The sequence below is a fragment of the Ruditapes philippinarum genome, unplaced genomic scaffold, assembly GCF_026571515.1.
Source record: "Ruditapes philippinarum isolate M1 unplaced genomic scaffold, ASM2657151v2 ctg620_1_1_1_1, whole genome shotgun sequence".
NCBI classification, from domain to species: Eukaryota; Metazoa; Mollusca; class Bivalvia; order Venerida; family Veneridae; genus Ruditapes; species Ruditapes philippinarum.
Window position 1 is genome coordinate 28,674 of NW_026863506.1, and position 16,284 is coordinate 44,957.

General features: G+C 30.0%; 1 non-coding gene across 1 annotated transcript; it reads left to right on the plus strand.

Annotated features, from left to right (window-relative positions):
- Positions 1-1,270: 1,270 nt before the first annotated feature.
- Positions 1,271-1,342, plus strand: Trnap-agg (transfer RNA proline (anticodon AGG)). Its single transcript has one exon. It is a non-coding gene; the product is annotated as a tRNA-Pro (tRNA).
- The last annotated feature ends 14,942 nt before the right edge of the window (positions 1,343-16,284 follow it).

Sequence of the window (16,284 nt, forward strand, 5' to 3'; positions counted from 1 at the left end):
CCTATATATATATTTCTATACAAGTGGGTATTATATTGTATTGTAAAAGAATGGATGATGATAAAAAAAGCTCCTGTAATGACGCAAACTTCCGTTCTTTCCTTCTGTAACTTGATTGTTGGAAAAATCGCACATGCAATTAACTATATTATGTATTACAAATAATGTAAAATAATGTTGCTGAATGATAATGTATCATACATAAGATAAAATAAAAGAATAATACAAATATGACCAAAATTGTCATTATTTTAAAATAAATGAAACGCATTGCCGATTTTGAACAGTGACTGTCTAATTGTTGACACAATTTATCCATAAAACTACTGCTTAAAATAGGAAAATAATTGAAACAATTGTAAACCAAGAATACAATATATGTAATTAATGCATTAACTATTATCATTTTAAAATCCTTAGAGTTGACTGCATCGTCCCGTAGCTACTGTCGAACATCGTTGACAATGTCCGCAGTCAATCGACTGTCATTTTTCAACGTATTGGCGATTGACGTCACCAACGTCCTTGAAAATTTATTTTTTCTGTCTCTCCCTTACTTGTTTTCTATTTCTCTATTCCCCTTTCTTAATTCTTTCTGCTAATATAAAATATGCTGTGGCTTTCTGGAACTTTTCCCTTGATAGCCATAGTCTTTTTCTACGTTTTAAACAGTTTCTTGTCTAACTTTTGACAATTTTTTTATGGATCGATTTTCGAGACATTCCGACGACATGGTTTTAACGGGAGTATTTCATTAACATGTGACGTTGGAATTGTGATTGCAAATAAAAATATCGTTTAAATTAAGTCATTTTTACTTACAACGTCAAAGATATAGTTCATGACGATTTTTGCGTATTTTTGAAATCTAAATGTGCCATATTGTAAAATATACGCAGCTTAAAGCGCCTGATGTCAAGGCGAATTTACGTACTGCGACGGGTGTACGTTACCATGGTTTTTGAATTCGCTGTTACGGACAAGCTTTTTGCGTTATCAGATTAGAAAAAGCATCAGTTTACATGTATTGTTTTCCGATTAAGTGTGATATATAACAATATGTGATAGTTTGAAAATTCTTGAATTGACAGTCACAGTCCGGTTTATTTTTAATCATCCCTCGTATTTCGTTATCGTCTCTCGTACATGTAACAACACTTTGATTACGAATCAAGGTGTATGAAAATCTTTTTTGTATTCGTTTCCAATGCTTTTGTTTTCATATCAAAACATCTTCTATAAAAAAGCACAATATATATTATTAAAAGTAGCATCAGTAGTCCAGTGGAAGGACGCTCGCTTAGGGATCGAGAGGTCCTGGGTTCGAACCCCACCAGGGGCACTGCTAATTTCCTTGAGCAAGAAATTTACCTGCGATTGCTTCACTTCACCCAGGTGTAAATGGGTACCTGCAAGGGTGGTATAATTCCGTTGCGCCAAAATTTGCTGCACTAAGCGGAGTTAGAAGACTCCACAGGGAGATTGATAGATAGATACCAGTAGCCCGATGACCAGGGGTAATAGCTGTAAAGTCGGTGAACTTGCGTTAGCATGAAACTTAGACTATAAAATGCAATTACTTTACTTTACTTTATTTTAAGCAACCGTTTAAACATATTTGTCTAGTTTTGGTTTGTTTCCTTTCTTCAAATTTCAAAAGAAAATGGATTTCATCTGAATAGGTTTGTTTGCTTTCCTGATACAAAACAAGACAAGGAAAGAGTCTAGTCGCATGTGATTATTTTTTATTGCTGACAGGGTTTACACTGAGAAGAACATTTTTCATTTTCTCTTACAATACTACCAAACTTGTCTAGACATAAACACAGTAGTTTTTGTTATTCTGTCGTGAAACAAACCAATAGTTCAAAATCGATGAGCATCTTATCAACTGAAATAAAAGCTTGAATGTCAACAATAGATGGCATCGACATACTTTTATATTAGAGGCACACTATGCCTAAAAATCCATATTTATCAAATTTTAATTTATTCATTCAATGTCAAATATGTGTTAAATGATTTTTTAATAATTTATTCAGGGCATTTTAGATGCTTAACAGGTGACAGAGGTAATAAGCGCTGAATGTGTAGTAATGTGTCGTAAAGGTAGCAAAAAGGAAACAAAGTATTATAATTTTGTATTTGTCCATTAAACCATGTTCCCTATTATTATAGCTATTGCCAACAGAGCAAATAAAGCAAAGATAGTTCATCTATATGACAAATGAGTTTTTTATATGAATGTTAACAAGATTCCAATATTAAAAGCTTTTAAGGAAAAAAGATAGCCAGTCTGATGCATAAAGGACATTTAAGCACCGCACATTTACTTATTTGTTAGAGAATTATCCTAGTTGTCCTTCTTTTATATTAAAAACATATAGCTGAAACAGGAATAGGACGTCTTGTATTGCATTTACGAATCTCAGGGAATATTGAAACGAAATGATCCCAGATACTTTGGACCATGACACATGAGTTAAGGATATATATACTCTTCAGACCAATTTTGTGTAACTAAACAGATATGTTAAAATGGTCTGTAACTGATGATTTTGATTAGTTTAATTGAAATAATTTTCCGTCTTAGTGATGTTACCTTCATTTGACGATGAACGAATCAGCTAACCGTATCAAAATTGAAAAGTTTTACTTTAAGTTAACACTTGAGAACACAACTGATAATTCACATTATCAAGAGTAATGATAATATCTGTATGAAAGAATCCATTTGTCGCGTAAATAAACATCAACAATGTTAAATTTGCTTTAAAAAAATGGTAATTTAAAATGGCCATCGTTATCATAATAAAAAATCAAAGTCTAATTTAAAAACGGAACTTAAATGCAACAAAGTCGTTTAAATAAAGATTCAACTTATATTTTATATTTTTATTTCCTCCAATGCTATCGGAAAAATCTAATGATTTTAATTCAGTATATTAATTGAAAGCGTCTGTAGTTTTTTCTGGCAGCGAATATATATATACAATATCAGTTTTTGCAGAAGGTTAACAACTTTGGGCAATGAAATTTATTTGTCAAAAGATAAGATTTCACAATCTGTCAGGAATGCTGATTACAACAATTGTACAACCAGTATTGATTTTGTAAAATAATATTGGTCTACAAAGATATATAACAAATTTCTCAAAACCTTTTTGTTTTTGGTGTCCTGTAATAGTTTTCAAAACGTTTCTCATTGGCCAATTAACTGACCATTGTTTGCCTTAAATTGCTTTTGGTAAAAGTCCAATTATAATAGCAAACCTATATATATGATCAATGAAAACAAAGGCTTTTTATTCCGTTTTTGATTCCTTTCTTTTTTAATTTTAGTAAAACTATAAAATACTACTTTGTTGACAACTTGCTTCTTTTATGACAAATAAATTTAAAACATAGGATCATTACACATAACAAGGGGTTAGCACTGACATGCTGTAAAATTATTATTTCAACACTACCGAAGAAAACGATAATTAGTTTCAAAGGCATAATGTGTCTTTAACTTTTTTTTCTATCTTACTTTGAAATAACAACTTGCAGATTTTGATGATACTTTTATATAATTTACCCGAGATGAAACGGCAAAATCTTTACTATTGTCTGAACAATACTCTATATTGATGAGAACTTCAAATAAAAAAGTTTGTTAGAAAAATATTTAGTAAGTGTTATAATTAGCACAGTATTCCATTTGATCAAAACCGTAATTCTAGAAAAAATTGCCAAAACAAGTTAACATGCAGAATTAAATACATATTAATCTTATAATACAAACAAACGAATCCTGCAGACTAAAGTTGGACATAGTGCATGAATACAGCAATCCTGATTTAGCGTGAAAATCAATCAGACTTAAGCAAATAGAATAACCTTACTATAGTGATTGCAGATGAACTTAGTCAAGTAAATAATTTGATAAGAAAGGTTATTTTCAATTTTCTTAACAAGTGCCTCATTTTAGCAATACAATTTTTTGAGAGAACTATTGATGGCCAATTCAGATGGTAATTGCACAATTGACTGATATTTTTTACATTTCGTACAGACCTGAACATATACGTTTAGTACTTACGATAGGATTATGCAAATTTCGGTTTGTAAACGTTAAAGAATTGGCACTAGCTTCAATAAAGGATATTTTGTTTCGCCAGTTTGTAACAATGTTAGAAGCTGTATTTAAAAGTAGTACTAAATCATTTGTTCTATATTCTATTTTTAAATCTATTAGTTTAACAGTGTCTATTGACAGAATTTCGTTATAGTTATTAAATCTCGTTTTACATCAGTTAATTTGAATTTTAATCATGTGACTGAATTACATTCTGCATTAAAATTGTAACAATAAATCCTGTGGTAGGCCATTGCTCTCACGTACTTTCGAAACTTTTAAAGATATATCGAGGCGTTAATTTTGATAGCCCGTTTCTCTTAACGCATGTAAGAACATTGTATAAAATAGCAAAGTCGTTATGAAATCTTGAAGCTTTTTGTTGAGTCATTGAATCCTTTAGTTGAATCAATCTTGAGTATGCTTCCTAAAATTATCAAATGCAAGATCTTGTCAAGGGTAGAATTTGTGATATTAATTGACAAAGGTTTTTAATAATTAAAATGATAAATACACAAAAAATTCCCGTAAAATGTGTTTAAGTCTTTTAAGAAAAAAACATTTACTATTTTGAAATATTCATTTAAACTAAAGCATATTAAAACCTATTACCCCCGAATGTATTGCATTATCAATATTTCTAAAGGTTAAAGTTGGCTTGTTCTGTCAATTACCGTGGAATTGACAAAAGAGAAAATTCGATGAAATTTATTCAACAGTACGTGTCACATTATATATTTAACACAAAATTATGTTAAGAATAATGAAACATGAAAGTTAGATACTTGCCTTTTTCAAACTACACAAATTAAGCATAAATATGTATTTTATAATTTGCGTTCTTAGTTATCAATTGTAATATTTTTGAAGTGATGACGATGATTTGTGAGACCGAAATAATGACAAATAACATTGTTATCGTTATTTAATTCAAGGTAAAAAATAATACATTGGTTTCGGATCTCTTGAAAAGACAAAATTACCTCCGTAAAACTATTAAATGTGCATAATACACGACAAAATTAGTACATGTTTCACAATTAGGTTATGCCTGTATAAAACGTTAATGCCATACGGGCAAATGCATCAATCATGGTGCTTTCCTTAAGATATGTTGGAATGATAAAATTGTGCACAATAATAGGTATTTAGGCAATAATAGACAAAAAGGTATTAAATCTACTGCCTACTACACAGAATAAATGGCATTTCAATTCTAAGCAATACTCATTTGAGCATTACAAAAAAAATTATAAAAAAATAAACCCCACATTATTTTGACACTGAATACATTTCCTAGAATAGCACTACAAAATTCGATTAAAATGTTTTGGATATTAATTAATGGTAAAATATGTAAAGGTCCCCGAAAAGTCCTTAAGTATTTTTGATACTAGGTATTTCAGACACCTATCAGTACCATTAACGGATCATCACTTTTTACCCTGAGGATTGAAAGAATAATAGCTCACAGTCTTTACATTATTTATCCAGAAACCTACTTTCTCCAGTGACCTATTTCAGGCATCTACATCAACACTTTTTAAATTTACAAATTGTAACCTTACAATAAGAATCGTCAACGCAGATGTTCAGATTGAGAAAAGCTTTGCTTAAGTTCTTTATGTTTATTACACGAATTCTCAACCAGTTCCAGTATATACTTTATTCAGAATTCAATATTTTAAGACATTTTAATTCATCATTTACAAACGTCTTATAGTTATTATTAACATATAGAATTAAAAATCTTATGGTCGTTTTGTATTATATAAACATAAATTTAAATAAAAAAAAAACAATACTTCGGCAAATTATTTACATCGACTTGATTTGATGTAGACAAATAACTTGAGGGCAAAATTTCAGATCATTCGTTAACTCCTTTTTTCTGTAGATACAAATGGAATACTTCATGACATTTTATATTATGATTAAACTTATGAATATTGTAGCACGTGCTAATTAGCTTAAACGACTCAGTAAAAAGGTAACTCAAAGAAAGGGTCAAGGTCTGTTAGGCAAATACATTTTTCAATGAAAACACTTTTTTATAAATGGCAAAATAGTTGTATTTGTTTTATTTCTAATTTTAAGTTGATTCGGACAAAATACAACACACAACATCAAATTATAAACTATTTTATATGTCATTTAATTGCCTTAATATATACATGTGTGCTAGTTATGTATCGACTTACTTGGTCAATTAAGACAATAAATTATCGTAACTGATGATACATTCCTTTATCTTACAAAACAAACAAAACGATTAGTTGGAGTCTGATTAGATGTCAGTCATTGTAAAGAGCAATTGTATATCTTGTTCGCAAGGACAATCTCTATGATTAGGTGTAAGTCTGTATAAAGATATGTTTCAATTATGGGATGAATACTCGATGAGTTTATTGTACCATGGCTTATCGTACTGATTACTTTTGTATCATATATTAATTAATTATTTAAATAAAAAAGGAAACATTCAAATAACTGTTTAAATATCTGGAAAAATTGATCCATCTGAAGCATTAACAGCTGAACTACATACAAATTGCAGACTCGGTTTGATTGAATCTGTACATGAGGGGTAATGAAAAAGTCCAACATCCCTCACGCCCATAGCATCGCCTTGAGCATTACTCAATTATCAACACTTAAAAGTGCTGGACTCAATGATACCAAAAATATAACTACCATTAATAAATATTAATAAAGTTCATGAACTCAGGACCAGAAAAATAAAATAATGATCAGTAAACAACAATACAGTTAATGAATAATTATAACAAAAGCATATTTCCGAAGATCCGCAATATTGTTTTATTTGAATTAATCTCTATATAAGATAGGCTTTCACACAAAATATCAAAATGTGCAGTACTGCATTAACCATACAAACCGTCTGACATTCACTATACACAAAAAAACCTACCGTCTTGTTTGTACAACTTAGACGATGATTTGCAAAATCGATCATTTATTCCTGCAACTAACAAAACAAACAAAATGTTAAACGGTATCAGTTGCTGCAAAGGTTTATAGCAATCCAAATGCCCTCATGTCTTTTTATGTCCAGAAAAAAAGGAAAAAATGAAGTAAGTCTGTAGAAGGAAAATACATGGTCAAAATAATGTGATTGATTTGTTTTGCTCAGAAAACATTTCCTCAATATGTAGTGACACAATCTTCTAAAACATTCGATAGGTTTACAAAGTGACAGGAACACCGAAACAATGAATATAACATTGGAATTGTGTATCGAAATAAAGTAAAGACGCATAGAAAAGAACATATAATTTTCTAAACCGTGATTGTTTTTGGTCACAATACTCATTTGTTTTGGGAAAATGTAATGTCGTGTTCAATGACATTTTAACTGACTGCTTGACATTTTCCTCATGTTTTTGTAAGCTCATTTATTCAGCCATTGCTTCGAAATACCATGGTATTATTAATTGATGGAGGTAAAAATGTGTCTTTTGAATGATTTATGGAGAATTATTCCGATCTAAAGAAACATTAATCATCCGGTCTATTACCGCTTTTATCAGATACATGCATATTCATAAAGTTATAGTGTGGAATCATAACAAATATCAAAACAAAAATTATTCATAGTTGTATTTTTCACTAGATGCCAACTGATAGTAGAATAAGAGACAATTTCTGTTTTGTGGAATGAATGGAATTCATAAACAGTTGCTGAAATGTGTCTTATTTCCTTTTATGAGTGCTCGCCTATATTGTCCTTGTGTAAATGATATAATCTTCCAACATATCTACGTAGGGCGTGATATGATGTTGTACGGTTGTGTTTTTTTAAGATATATTGTTTATTAATATAATCATTACAGTGTCTTGTTACGATTCGCAGCTAGGTAAAGCATATGAGCATACCAAAGCTATTAGAAAATGTACGCTTACCTACCTAAATGTTGATGGCATTGGCTTATTATTAACACCACTTGTTGTACGAGCAATACAATTCCTGTTTTGAAAAGAGCATTACAATACCTGATTTGAAAGATTCTTAAAACCTAATTGTTGAAAAGTAATTGCAGGAATCTAGGACGGTTGTCATTAAGCAAATCAATCAAAGATATTGAGATAAAATTAAGAAAATAAATACATAAGTACATTTATCGACTTCTTTTAATGATTGAATAATTATAACGTTTCTTACACAACACACAATATAATACTGCATATATACTTGTGAATAGTTAGAAAGTTAAAGTACATTGATTTTGTTTGTCTTGCCTTAGTCAATTGTTTTGATGTTATCATGACTCAAAGCATGTTTATATCCGGTGAACAGTTCTATGGAAAATGGTAAGTTACGACGCTACATGTGCACGCATGCAATTGGGGAAAATAAATAAACTACATTGTCATTGATTCCGTATAAAATAATTAATTAATACCGTATTGTAAAGAACATTAGTCGCAGATTTGTTCAAAATAAATGAAGTTTGCCAAGAAGCAACAGATAAAAATGATGACTCAACTCGATGTCCAATAAGTAACGTTTTGGATTCCCTTAATGTTTTCTGAAATTATATACAATAGAGTGGTTAAGTATCACTGCATCTGCACTGAAATGTTGGTTTAACGACTATAAGTAAGTGATTTTTGTAAAGAAATCTTGATAAAATAAAATAAGGAAACGTTTTATCAATATTGCATTTTTATATGATTAAATGTGGAGTTGTTTGTTAGATATATTTTAGTGTTATTAAGGAAAAACGGAAAACTGAGACTTGCATAAGTAATGTGAAAATATCTATACCTAAAAGGTATTTTGGTAACGTAACTTTGTTAACCCTCATTCGTTTTACATCAATAAATTTCAATTTTTATGAACATAAGTTAACGCCTGAGACCTGAAAATGTTACTGCATCCACAATGTAACAATCTTATAGTAATACTTTTTGTGCTGTCAATCCAAGTCGAATTGACAAAAGAGAAATGTCTATGAAATTTTTTCAGCAATACGTGTCAGATTATATTTCACCAATACAAGAACATTCAAATTCATACTGAATAAACCTTGTTAGTTAAAACCTTTCTTCACATAAAACTATAATATAAAGTATAAATATTTATTCTAATTTGCGTACTTAGTTGTTAATCGTAAAGCTCTTGGAGTGATGGCGATGATGATAAATACTGAAATAGTAACAAAAAGCATCTTTTATCGCTATTTGAGACTAGGTAGAAAAATACTGTCAACTATTATTATATGGACATGTGTCTAAATTTGTTTCTCTTGAAAATCAATGATTGCAAAATTAACTACGTTAGACAATTAAATGTGCATAGTTCACGACAGAATTAGTCCATATTCTACAATTAGGTCATGTCTGCATTAAACGTTTATCACATATGGGTGCCCCCCCCCCAAAAAATAAATAAATAAAAAGATAAAAAGAAAAAAGATAAAAAGAAACAAATTGTAGAATTTCAATACTGAGCAATACTCACCTGATATTCAACTCTCAAACTAAGCCTGCAATTTTAATTTTTTGTGATTAATGCTTTCGAGAGATCACTTTGTTTCCAAATCTTTATGCTCCACAACATAAGGTGTCAAGTGACGTGTGGCAGTTGTAAAGAGTTGCGCCGTACTTTACTTCAGTGATGTTATATTTTTCTGGTCCTTCGGGATCATTGACGCCAGCACTATTAAGTGTTGAGAATTGAAGGCCGCTTAAGCCGGTGCTAGAAGCGTGAGGGAGGTTGCACTTATTCATTATCCCTCATGTACAGACTCAATCAAACTGCAATTCTGAATCTTTCATGTAATTTTGTTGTGATTAATGCTTCCGAGGGATCCCTTTGTTTACTGATATACATGTGTGCTAGTTTTGTATCGGCTTGGTCAATTATGACAGGAAATTATTGTTATTTATCATACATTCCTGTATCTAGCAAAACAAACAACATGATCAGTTGGAGTCTGATAAAATGTCAGTTACTGTAAAGAGCTTTTTATATCTTGACCGCAAAAACAATCTCCAAAAGTCTGTCTGTATGAAGACATGTTGCAATTATGGGATGCATACTGAATGACTTTATTGTACAATGGCTTATTATTCTGATTAGTTTTATATCATGTATAAAGTCTACGAATAATTCAAATTACTGTTTAATGTAATGATCTGAATTATTATAACATCAACATATTTTCCATGAAATCGCAATAATGTTGTATTTGCATTCATGTCTTTATTAGATAGGCTATCACACAATATATCAAGATGTGCAGTACTGCATAGACCAAACAAATCGTCATTCAGTATATTCACAAGAAGTATACCGTTGTACAAATAGGACGAATTGCGAAATCGATCTAACAAAGCTGCAATTGATAAGTGGTATCCTGATTAGATGTCACTGCAAAAAGTTTTATATACCAATCCAAATGTCCTTATGTAATGACATGTCCACAGACAATCAGAATAAACTGAAGTAAGTCTGTAGGATGACAATAATGACCAAAATTATGCGATTGATTGATCTGTAATGTTCGCTATAGGTGGTGCCAAGAAAACATTTTCTAAATATTAAATAACACATTTTCTAAAATATTTGATATTTTCAAAGTAAAAGAAACACCGAAGCAATGAATATTCACTGGAATAGTGTATTGAAATAACGCAAAGACGCATGCCAAAGAACAAATATATTCCTAAACCGTAATTTTTGGTCACACTATTCATTCTTTTTGGAAAATGTAATGTCGTATTCAATCAGATTTTGACTGACTGCTTGACTTTTTTCTGCATGATTTGTATGTTCATTTATTTAGCAAACACTTCAAATGCCATTGCATAAATAATTTGTTAAGGTAATTAATGTGTCTTTTGAATGATTCATAGAGAATTATTCAGATTTAAAGAAACGTTAATTATCCGGTCTACCATCGTTTTATCAGATACATGCATATTCATAAAGTCGTAGTGTAGAATTATGACAAATAAATATCAAAACAAATATTATTCATAGTTTTATCTTTCACTAGATGCCAACTGGTAGTGTAATAAGAGATTTATGTTTTGTGGAATGGATGAAATTGATAAACAGTTGCTGAAATATGTTATATTTATACATATGAGCACCTGTGTCCTTCTTGATATGTAAATGATATAATCTTCATAATCTTGCAATATTTCCATGTCAAGCATGATGTGACATTCCAAGCTCTTTGAGATAAATTGTTTATGAGTATAATCATACCTGTTAACTTTTGATTCGCAGCTATGTAGAGCACCGTTTGCATAACTAAGCCATTAGAAAATGAATGTTTTCCTAGGTAAACGTGGATTACATTAGGTTATAATATTTTCACTTATTAAAACAGGTAATACAATATTTGCCTTGAAAAGAGCAATACAAAAATCTGGATACAAAGTGATCCCTTGAAAGCATTCAAAACCTGCTTTGAAAGATTCTTAAAACCTTGTCGTTGGACAGTAGGAGAAGAAAACTAGAACGGTTTCGTTTACATTTAGGAAATCAATCATTGCGGATCTTCTTTCCTTAAATGAAATTTGTCGACAGAGATTGATACCATTCAAAGTGAGCGGAAACACTCGACGAATCTATCAATCTGAGCCTGTCATATCTTGCCTTGTACTTGGCAAATGGTAATAAGAATATCTATCATCGTTTGGACAATCTTTCAAAATTATGGCATAGTTTTCAGCTCGTGTGATGTTTGAACTGCATGTCTGCGTACTAAATTGTCTATCAAATTGTTAAATTCTTTCTTGGCTAAGGGAACATTGATAATTAAATAATAAATTAAAACAGAAACGTTTCGGAAAGAAACAAAAAACTTTATAGTAAAAAAGAAACATAAATGACTCACAAAAAAATAAACTATACGTCGTATATTTGTTTCATTTTTTAAATATGTTATTCACCTTGCATTCAATTGCCTTAGTAAGTAAATGTCATAAAACTGTCGTAGAAAGAACATGAAGGATGTATTGATGGTTTTGTTTTTAATCATTCCAAAGAAAGGCTTTATACTAATTTTATACTGATAAAGCCTTTTACGAATAAGTGCCTCATTCCGGCAATATAGTTTGATAAAAGTACATTTAGGGGACTAACGCCAAGCGTAAATTATGCAATTGACTGATTTGAACAAATCTTAAGATATGATTATTTCATTATGATATGCATTTTATGAAAGGGAAATTTAAATGTTTCTTTGTAATATAGTAAGAGTCCATCCGAGTGTAAAATACAAGAATCGTTCAGATAATTCTACGAGATTTTTTTGTTGGTTTAAAACAGAAGATAATAACATATAATGCTAGATATTGCATTATTTTGCAAATATTGTAAATTGTCGGAAGCGTATCTCAAAATAGTTGATTTTGGCGGCCATCTTGGCGGCCATTTTGAATTTTGGCCGCCATTTCGTACTTACTTTGACAAAAACCTATTCACAATATACGCATGTGTGTGTAAACAACTCTCATTTTTTTCTTTTAGGTACAATAATTATAAAATCCCAAATATTTACATATGTTAAATGCATTTCAAATGTTTTAATTACTGAAAAAGAGAATATAAATAAATTATCTTAACATGTACCTGCTAATTAAATTATATCAGAAAAACAGTATTAAATTTAAGAAATAATATTTTCGCAAATATTTCCGCACGCAAAAATCCGCTATTTTAAATTCGGAAAAGTTTTGTTACGCAAAAATAACCACTTATACAGTATTTAGTTTGAAAATAGTCGCAAAATTCTATATAATAATCAAGTACTATTTTCCTGCTTCGAGGCTCTTCTGAACAGAAAAATTCGGCTTTAAAAGCATATAGTACATTTTGCTTGCCTGAGAACAAATATGTTAAGACATTTGTGTTGTATCTCTTAAAGAATCTTTGACGAGTCTTCAGCGTAATTAATAGACTGACAAAAACACACATGTCCTTTAATCTTTGTTTTCACATCATTTACGAAACTGATATTTGAGAAGGAAATATAAACAAAGCAATTCACTTACATCTAGTCTGATGTCATTACTACACCTTTGAATATGTGCAAACACGACATAAGAGCGCACGTCAGATAAAACTCTCATTAAATTGTCATTCAGAGTATCTCCTTCTACGAACATTGATGCTGGTAGTTTCAGAATTATGACACGTTTCAAGCTAAAACGTACAATTTACTGTAACGTTGTTCTGTCCTTTAGTCATATGTCATATAATCAAAGGTTGTCCTCGAAAATGTCTAGAAAAGATTGTTTCCAAGAAAGAACCATTTTAGGTGTTACAATATGATGTTGTACTTTTTTAGATAAATTGATAATCAGTATAATTATAACTGTGTCTTTTTTCGATTGGCAGCTATGTAAAGCACCATTATTATACCAAAGCTATTAGAAAATGTACGCTTACCTACCTAAATGATTATGCCATCGTTTGGACAATGTTACGGAATTATGACGTAGTTTTTAGCTCGTGTGATGTTGGAACTGTATGTCTGCGTATTAATATGTCTTTCAAATCGTTATAGTGTTCATGGCTAAAGAAAAAGTAATAATTAATTAATTAATTAATTAGAAACAAAAATGATTCGCAAAGAAACAAAAACATCTCGAGAAAAAAGAAAGACAAAAAAATATCCAAAAAACTTCACTTGTTTCTTGAAATAACATGATTTTCTTTAGTTTCCGTTTTGTAAATATGTATTCATTTTTGCATTAATTACTTAAATGTCATAAATTGTCGTAGAAGGTAAATGCATGATATATTGATGCTTCTGTTTTAAACATTTTTTTTAAGAAAGGCTATATACTAAAAGTGACTCATTCCGGAAATATTGTTGTAAAAAAGTACATTACAGGCACAAACGTCAAGTGAAAATTATGCAATTGACGGATTGAAACAATTCTTAAAGTAAAATATGAATATCTCCTTTAGGATATGCATTTAATCAAATGAAAATTTAAATACTTTTTTGTAATAATATCTGAAATTAAGCAAGTCATTCTATTTTAAAATAGAAGTTCAAATAATATCGCTTTTTATATTGATATATAATTCATTAATTAATCAGCTTTCATTGATTTCATTTTGTTATCACTTTGACACAAACCTATTCACAATATATGCATGTGTGTGTTATTTTCTTGACGATACAATTATAATATTTCAATTATGTACATAATTCTGTTAAATGAATTTCAAATTAGAAATTATGTATACCAATAAATGTTTACTGACAAAGAGAATATAAATAAATTATCTAGGACCTCTCAAGAAGATGGTAAAGATTTTTGTTGCGTTAGTATTTCCATCACTGGATTATCATGTCACAGTGGTATTGAAAGCTTAATGAACCTTAAGATTTCCAATACATTTGAACTAATTACAAATCCCTTTCTTGATGTAAAAAGCATCGTAATGGATTACATAACAAGTTATCTCCTAACACTCCAAAAAAAAAAAATAAAAAATTGTTTCACTGGATAGTGAATTCTACTGGGACGAAATGATACTGGGCATTCCATCAAGTTTTTATCCCTAATTAGTTTAGAATCATGACTGTGTCCTATTTTGGTAATTTTCTCAAGGCAAATGATTGTAAATGAATGTACATAAACTTGATCTTTCATCACCATTAAACAAAAAGCGGTAAAAATTTGCAAATAGTACGAAGCTAGTTTCGTATAATAATTGTAATGTTTTTTTTTGTTTTTTGTTTTTTTTGTTAAAAGCAACTGTTTAATGTATTTGATACATCAACCGTATATAAGAGATAAAAAGAATAAATTTAAAAATTCTTATGTGATATTTTTGTCGAATTGTCAAAAAGGGAGGCGTTAGAAATGAAGACATTATTTATTAAAATTTCAAATTCATTTCAATTACTTTACATACTTTACGCTGACGTTACAAAAGATTCAAATAATATCGGAACAAGTTTGAAAGTCAGTGATAACTATTTGGTATTGATGGTAGTCGCAAAAAGTTATAAATAAACATTTGCTATTTCCCTGCTTCGATGCTTTTCTTAACTGAGATAATCTAGCTTTAAATGCATACTCACATTAAAATATGATAAGTAAGTTTTGTGGTTTGTCTTAAACGAACCTTTAACGTGTCTTTAGCGTTTACATTTCCCCTTCATTAACTGTCTGACAAAAACACACATGCCCTTTAATCTTTAATTTCGCATCATTTACGAAACTTATACTTGAGCGGGAAATATAATCAAAGCAATTCACTTATATCTAGTCTGATTTCATTATTGTCTCTTTGAATATGTGCAAATATGCCTTTAGACAGCACGTCAGATAAAACTCTCATTAAAATGTCATTGAGCGATCTCCTATAAACATTGATGATGGTAATTTCAGAATTTATGTCACGTTTCAGGCTACATCATATATTTTACTGTAATGTAGTACATTTCAGGCTAAAACTTACATTTTACTGAAAGGTAGTTCTGTCCCTTAGTCCTAAAACCAATAGTTGCCCTCAGGAAATGATTGTAAATGCCTAAGAAAATAAACTTTCGAGAAGGAACCATTTTTATACTGCATACATTAGATGCTCTCCTTAACATTTATATTTGTAACAATAAGCAGGAAAACATTTCAATGTCTGGAAGTTTTTCAAAGGTTGTCACACGAAAACATCATTAACAAGTGATTTCTTACTTCGATGGCTTTCTGAAACTAGTAGTGTTATTTAATTTACTAAAAATACAAAATTGTTATATTTACCGCAATGCTATAAGCTGTAGACAATTTATAAATTTTATAGTTATTGTTCGTTTTTTATCAAACCAAGTTTCAAATTTACACATAAGGTAGTTTACTGTCTAACTTCTAGTTCAAATATTCTTTTTAACATTTTTTAATTTTTACGGCACGTCAACACATAACTGGCCATATCGTGCCGAATGCTATATAGGCTTAAAATGTTATGTTAAACTTTGAAAATGACAATGAAAATGGGCCAATTAGATCCTAGAATACAAGATTATCTCTTTCAAATAATCAATGATGTTTTTTGATGGAATTGTATTAAAAGGTTCTTTGAGTGAATTTACACAATAAAATCTATTACGGGCCTATGGAAATTCAAAACATTCAAGAAGAAAATGCTTGACAGTAAAATTTTC